Source organism: Mobula hypostoma, chromosome 5 (genome assembly GCF_963921235.1).
Source record: "Mobula hypostoma chromosome 5, sMobHyp1.1, whole genome shotgun sequence".
NCBI classification, from domain to species: Eukaryota; Metazoa; Chordata; class Chondrichthyes; order Myliobatiformes; family Myliobatidae; genus Mobula; species Mobula hypostoma.
This window is the reverse complement of record NC_086101.1, coordinates 12536412-12544346: the sequence shown is the minus strand read 5'-3', so window position 1 is coordinate 12544346 and position 7935 is coordinate 12536412. Positions and strand designations below refer to the sequence as shown.

General features: G+C 44.7%; 1 non-coding gene across 1 annotated transcript; it reads left to right on the top strand.

The window, feature by feature from the left end:
* Positions 1 to 5898: 5898 nt before the first annotated feature.
* Positions 5899 to 6062, top strand: LOC134347366 (U1 spliceosomal RNA). Its single transcript, XR_010018122.1, has one exon. It is a non-coding gene; the product is annotated as a U1 spliceosomal RNA (small nuclear RNA).
* Positions 6063 to 7935: the final 1873 nt, after the last annotated feature.

Sequence of the window (7935 nt, the reverse complement as noted above, 5' to 3'; positions counted from 1 at the left end):
TATGATCACCATTACCCTCCCAAAGAAAACAGATCTAAACTGACCCGTCACTGGATTTCTCTCAGTTGTCGGGAGATGGAGGCAAAACCCAACAGCTTGAAAATTGATGAGAAACACTTATAGAAGACGTTAAGAGATTTCCTCCGAATAGAAATATCAAATATTTGCATTTTTATGATGAGGGAGTTAGTTTAAAGGAGATTTTCTTTCACACAGAGGCTGGTGGTTTTCCCCGGAACGAGCTGCTTGTCGTGGTGGGGGAAGCAGATCTGGTGCAGTTTAAGAGCGTTTTAAATAAGAACATGACCGGGTATGAAGAGATAGGGATCGTGTGGAGAAGGGATTTAATTTAATTTGGCATAACGTTTTGTGCACAGACATCCGAACTCTCCCGGAAGTTCCGGGAGTCTCCCGCATATTGATTGCGGCTCCCTGACGCCCAGAAATTATATACAATATCCCGGAAATCGGTTTTTTTGAGAGGGAGAGGGAGTGTTGCAAGGACGTGGCTGGGGACGAATGCAAGTACAGGACACAGATGCTGAGGCAGAGTCGTTAGGCGTAGCACCACTGCGAACGGGGAGCCGATATCCAGGAGACGATGCAAAGCTTAGAGCTAACAGTTCTCAGGAATAAGAAACAAGGTTTACTCTCACAAGGGTCGACCAACGAACTGGTGGCTTCTTGCTGTGGTCACAGGGTTTTTATCCTGCCGTTTCTGATGGGAAGCAGGTGCGTGTAGTTAGTGGAACCTGGGAATGATTGGAATCTAAATGAGGTGATTGAGGCCCAATTCTTGAGGCAAATGGCAAGGTAGGGGTTTGCCAGAAGGGACCATGACAGGCAGAGGGAGAGCGAGCATCCTGATTGGTCTCCTCGTGCTAAGAGTGGTCCCCAACCACCGAGAAAACGATATGATTTGGCGATATGAGTCAGCTGTACCTTCCCTCATTCCCTCTGTTGAACTTGAATGCATGCGAGGTCATTACGCACGCGTCATCCATGTCAGCGTGGGAAGAAGATCAACTCCTCGAGCTTGCAAGTGATGGTGGGCTGAAAAGTTGCAATGATTTTATATGTCCATACGAGGAAAATATGCGCTGTGTATTTAGTATCGAACCGTTACTTAAAATGTTATGATGCTATTGACTTATTGACTTATCACTATATTCATGCGACGAAAATATGCGCTGTGTGTTTAATATTAAATTCGTTACATACACCCTTTTAGAAACAAAGTTGAGTGTATTAGCCACTTATAAGTGACCTATAGTTGACCTATCACTTATATTTCGGTCGTGATTAACACGCACCTACCCCACCCCACACTCACCACGCCCCCCCCGTCGTCAAAAATATTGTCAATATTAAACTGATCTCCGTTTAAAAAATGGTTGGGGACCCCTGCTAAGTAGACCTATCAGTTTTCTCCGTGGGTGGGCTTTACAGTCGACCTCAAAAACAATGACAGTGTTGCTCGCTGCACTGTTTGCAAGAGTGACTTTTCTATTGCCCATGGTGGGTTAAAATGTAAAAGACAAGTTGAGGTGAGTTTAACAGGTGTCATTCGTTCATTAGCATAGCTGACATTATTTAAACTAACTGTCTGGCTGCTAAGGAGCTACTCTCTTGATGTCCTACGTGATGAGGCCAAGCTCTCTATAGACTTGCTTAAAACTGTAATGGAATAATCATGATAATATAAGTACATAAATTAATGTCACATTTCTGCATGTACCCAACTTGGTTTACAGATTAGACAAAATCACTAAACAAAGTATTACATACACCGTGGGGGGGAGATATGGGGTTGCGGGGGGTGCAGGGTCGGCGCTAAAGTGGTGCTAGCTGGGGCTATAGCCCCAGCAGAAATTGCAATAGCACCACCAAGAAATTAACTGCAGCTGCTTTGCTTTCTCTGTATACTTTTGAATACAGCTTGTTTCTCCAGCTGATCTAGTGAAACAGCGCCCCCAATTACCATAGCAACCACACAGCGATAAAGTTATAAACTCTGTCAGATCCACTCTACACTTCTGCTTATTCGTTCGTTGTCAATGTCTTGCCGTTGCTGTCCTCAGATCAGTTAAGCTGATCTAAGATCACTTAAGGTGACGTCACTCACTCTCACTCACGAGAGAGATTGATTGTATACATCCAGGCGCAGATCCATGTTCTCACGAGACTAACGGATGCCCCACACACACACACATTGTGCTTTTACAAGCGAGCGTGGGCCTGGCACGTGCATTATTTTGGCTGGTGTGGAAAAATGTATCAATTTTTGGTCAGAAAATGACCTCATCCAGAGGAATCAGTGGTGTCTCAGCCTGAGCCTGTCTTAATTGAAAGTGACATGCAGAAAGAAGTAAGTGGGGATGAGGACGACAGCAGTTCATCGAAGGAGTATGAGGGCGAAGTAGAGGAACAAGAACTGGAGCGGGATTCGGAAGAGGACGTGGATGTAGCTGCTCTTAGTGCGAGTGGGAATACAGTTAGCGATGTTAGCCAGCAGCCTGAGGAAGGACCCTGTGGGCTAGCATTGAAAAAGTACCCTTCACTGCACGCAGCAGTTTGGCAATCAGCAAAGGAGTTTTATTTGTGGCTGGTTTGACCTGTACTCCTGGCTGGAATATTCAATCACAGAAGATGCTACATTCTGCTTCGCATGCAGGCATTTCCTGTGTGGAGGACATGGGTTCCATTCTGAGTCTACCTTCACTGTCACCGGTTACCGCAACTGGCGGAAAGCTACAACAGCTTTCAAAACCCACCATGTAAGTGCAGCTCATAAGTTTGCTATGGAGGCATGGGCTGAATTCAGATTGAGAAACAAGACGGTTCAAGATTGGGAAATATGCTAGACAAAGGACATGCAAAGATTGTCCAAGAAAATTGTGAGAAAATGAGAGCAGTGGTTGTGTCTCTACGCTATACTGCGTGCCAAGGCATTGCCCAGCGAGGACACCGGGAGAATGATGGATCTGGCAATAGGGGAAACTTTGTTCAGTTTCTCAGTGTAATTGGGAAGTTTGATAAGACTGTAGCTAAAAAAAATAGAGGACAATCCTGAAAATGCAAGATCCACCCATCACGATATCCAAAATGAAATTATGGGTATTATGGCGGATACGGTCAGACGTCAAGTAAGTGCAGAAATCAAGGAGGCTGGATATTTTCCCATCATGGTGGATGAAAGTAAAGACTTGAGCAAAAAGGAGCAAATATCAGTGGTAGTGCGGTATCTGAATAACGAAACAGTGTTTGAAGAATTCTTGCACTTCACTCCAGCAGAAAGGTTGGGTGCAGAGTCGCTTCTTAAAAGCATTGAACAGACACACGCCCAGTGTGTTATTGATAAGAACACCTACATAGGTCAGTGTTATGACAGTGATGTCCGGGTGCAATAACGAGGTACAAGAGAGGTTCAGGAAAGAGGTCCCGCAGGCATTATATATACACTGCCATGCTCACAGACTTAACCTTGTTTTAGTGGATGTTGTGAGCAATGTACCACAAGCGGGTGAGTTTTTTGAAACTGTGCAGCTGCTTTACAACTTATTTTCAACTCTGTTGCCCATGATCTTTTCATGAAGAAACCAGGAGAACTGGAATCATCTGCACAGCCCGTGGAATTGAAGAAATTATCAGATACACGCTGGGCGTGGCAGTATACAGCTTTGTGGGCTATAAGGAAATCACTCCCTGCCATTCTATCTACACTACAGGATATTATGCGTCAAGCAAATGCACGGAGGAAAACGGAGGTCAGAGCTGTAAATGGACTGATTGATGAGCAGTTTGCTTTACTTCTCACTCTGTTTGAGGATTTATTCTCAGTCACCAAGTTCATGTCAGCCCAGCTACGATCTCCCAGTTTGGAACTTTCATCCGCTGTGGACTTGGTTCAGTCTGTCATCGATGCACTCTCAGCAAAACGGGGAGAGGAATCATGGGGTGAAATTCAGGCAAGAGCTAGGGACCTGTGCGACAAGGCCGGTATGCAGAGCAGACCACATGAAAGGAGACAGGCCCAGCCACCCCGCCGCCTACATGATTTTGTTGTTGAGGCCCAAACTGAACGCACACCTGACACATCCTCTGATGACCTTGGCAACCACTGTTTCTATCCTGTTATAGACAGACTTCTGACTGAAATGAAAAGACAGTTCTTAATTGAGACTGGGGGTGTTCTGACTGGAGTCTCACCATTCAGTCCCAAACACAAGTTCTTCCTCAACAGGAATTGTCATTGGCCAATTGCCGAATACTATGCAGTGACTGAGTGAACCTGACTGCAGAGCTACATCAGGTTCAGCGTCTGCTGGAAACAAAACAAAAGCAAGGACAGACAGTGAATGACACAGTGGAATTTCTAGCTCTAACGAGACCCTACCGCGATGCATTTGTAGAATTATGCAAACTGATCTGCATATTACTGACTCTTCCTATTACATCTGCCTGCCTCATGCGAACGGAGTTTCTCTTGCCTCAGACGTGTCAAAAACTACTTAAGGAATAGCAGCGTTGATGCTCGGAACAGCAACTTGGCTCTGTTGACCATAAACAGCCAGAGGACCAAAGCACTTGACATCCAGAAAATCATTGATGCCTTCGCCACCAATCACAACAACAGACAGATTGTGCTTCTCTGAAAACATTAATGGTGAGTGCAGTTGATTTTTTAAAAATTTGGGCCAAGGTTAATTCTGATTATTATTGTTATTTTCTACCCCATAGTCCTTATGTTTCCTGCAAACCCTAAAATACTACATTTACTGCTATTAAGCCTACTGGTTTTGCTTACACTTCCAAGGGTGATTCTGTTGATTTTTGTTTTAAATTCAATAGCCAAATTAATTGAGGTATTGCATGGTCAGAGTACGATTTGTCCAACTCCTGGTAAAGCCTTGCATCTGTTGTTTGCCCTATTTGACTTGCATAACAATGTATCTTTTGGCATTGCTGTCTATGTAATGCGAATAGCAGTGGGTTCATTTTGTGTCTTTCAGTTGAAAAGCACACATTTGATGCTGATTGCGGGATTGGTGCGTGATTCACGTTGTCCGCTGTTGCTCGGATGCTCTGTTTGTTTTTTTTGTTTCTGCTCCATGTAGCCCAGGTTGCCTCCGATGCCGTTGACACTGTAACTGTTCAGTTCTATATTAGATCTATAAGTTGCTGTTGCTTGTGAATATACAGAGGCATTTATAGTAGGCACATAATGCTTGAAACTGACTTTTTAACGCCACGCGTCTGGCCTTGCGAATACGTATTACCATACAGTGCATCCCTCAGCACCATCAATGACTAATTCAGCCCCTCCGTAGCACCAGCAAGCAAAAATCTCTGGCGCCGCCACTGGTGGGGGGGTGAGGGGTGAGCGTTTTTTGCAGGGTGGGATGTCTGTGCACAGGCATTTTGAGCCGAAAGATCCGTTCGGGTGCTGTCCTGTGTTCAGTCTCCCCTCATAAGTGAAAAGCTGACCCCCCCTGCGACATCCTGGCTAATCTGCCCTGCACCCTTTCCAGCGCAATCCCGGTCTGCGGGGCTGGGGATGGGGCCGCCTTTTCATTCACCCTGTGGGCCTCAGGAAGCTCCCTGCATTTCCTCAAGGAAAACACTGACACCGTGCGGTCGGGTTCGGCAACGACCAGTCGCTGAAAACCAATCGTGGTGCACATTTCCTTTTTTAGAAAACATGCAGATTCAGGTCTGGGATTTCTCACCAGTAAACTACAGCAGCTAATCAAATAATCTAGATTTGCGGCATTTCTGGTAACGGTAGTCTAGGAGGAGCACGTGGAATAGTAGGAAATAGATCTTTAACAGATTTGTTCGCCTGATTATTGAGGGGTGTGGGTTAAGCATGCATGCGGATGGCAGAGAAGAAAAAGCATACTTACCTGGCAGGGGAGAGACCGTGATCATTAAGGCGGTTCTCCCAGGACGAGGCTATCCCATTGCACTTCGGGTGTGCTGACGCCTGCGATGTCCCCAAATGCGGGATACTCGACTGCAAAATTTGTGGTAGTGGGGGACTGCGTTCGCGCTCTCCCCTGATTTCTAATCTAAAAACAGAGAATCCCCCGTTAGAATTTTCTGCAAGTCCTGTGCAGTCTTCCAGTACTGAGTGCGTGTATTAACAACCGACGGTTCACTTCGTATGTCTCGTTGCTTCTAGAACCACTCCCTTGTATGGTTACTGAAATGCTGGGGGCCCTGCTGAAGGGTCTCGGCGGCTACTTACCTTTTCCCATCCCTTTTTTCCAAACAAAATACACTTGATAAAATTATTTATGACAAACCATTCAATAACTCTGAATTCATGACTATTTCATTCTGTAGTTTTAAAATTTTAGTCACTCACGTGGCACTCTGCTAGTTCATCTTCTATAACACAACCGTAGTTGAGGGGTATATTCCGCGCCACCCAACCACTCCCACTCGCAGGGGAGAAGAACCCGAAAGAAACATTCAGCGGATATTTTTTCCAACTTTCAGACCCAAGGCGATATTTCCTCCCTTAATATCTACATCCAGGAATCATAATCTCAATTTAAAAACTCCTTCAGGACAGAGTTGAAACCTCGAGATCAAGGGTCTGTCTCATCCGAAACGTCGACTGTCCATTTCCCTCTGCAGATGATGACTTCAGCCGACACTTAAAGTCTGTTGGTGCTGATCACAGCATCTTTTGTCCCTTGGAGTATTTTTTCCACCCCGTATTCAATCCTCCATGTTCTATTGTAGAGGGCAGAGGAAGTTCACTATTTAAGGGAGACAGTTTTAAATACCACAGGCGCCAATCAACACGGCGTTGATGCAGGAATATCTCACTGTGGTAAAATAGTTTAACTTGGTCCTCAGGCCAAGAGATAAAGTCCATGAGCAGGATACTTGTTGCCAGTGGATTGGATGAGTTTCTGCTTACAGTCTGCTGTTGGTCCACTGTTCATTTTCCCAACATAGATACTGCCTGACTTTCAAGGAGGAGGTACAGGAGCCACAGGAGCCAGAAAACACACACCCAACTTTTCAGGAACAACTTCTTCCTCCCTGCCATCAGAATCCTGACCTCAAGCCCACTAACTCACAATATTTTGCCGCCATTCTGCAATAATTATTTCATTTATTTTATATGTATTTCTTATCGTATTCTATACAAAGTTTTAAAACTTATGATGTATTGCAATGTTCTGCTGCCACAAAACAAATCCCTTCAAACTCCTAGTCCTGAAAATATCATACAAAGGTGTCTCACTTTAAGGACTCTTTATCTTGTTATTTCATGCTCTCATTATTTATTGCAAAAGGTAAATAGATATATAGATTTGCATTTGCACAGTTTGCTGTCTTGTATGCTCCACTTGATCTTTCATTGATCCTGCTTACAGTTACTATTTTATACATTTGCTGAGTATCTCGGGGTGTCTATGTGGTGACTTGTATGTACTCTGATAATAAATCTTACTTTGAACTTTCAACTGCACCACCCTCTCAGACAACAAGTTTCCAGATTCCAACCACCCTCTGGGGGATGAAGTTCACTCTCAGGCCCCACTAACCCTCGTTTGTAAACTCTGGTTTGAACTCGACTGTCCACTGGGTAAACAATGACCTTGTCCATGCTACCTGGGCCTCTCTCTCCCATTTATGATCACCATTACCCTCCCAAAGAAAACAGATCTAAACTGACCCGTCACTGGATTTCTCTCAGTTGTCGGGAGATGGAGGCAAAACCCAACAGCTTGAAAATTGATGAGAAACACTTATAGAAGACGTTAAGAGATTTCCTCCGAATAGAAATATCAAATATTTGCATTTTTATGATGAGGGAGTTAGTTTAAAGGAGATTTTCTTTCACACAGAGGCTGGTGGTTTTCCCCGGAACGAGCTGCTTGTCGTGGTGGGGGAAGCAGATCTGGTGCAGTT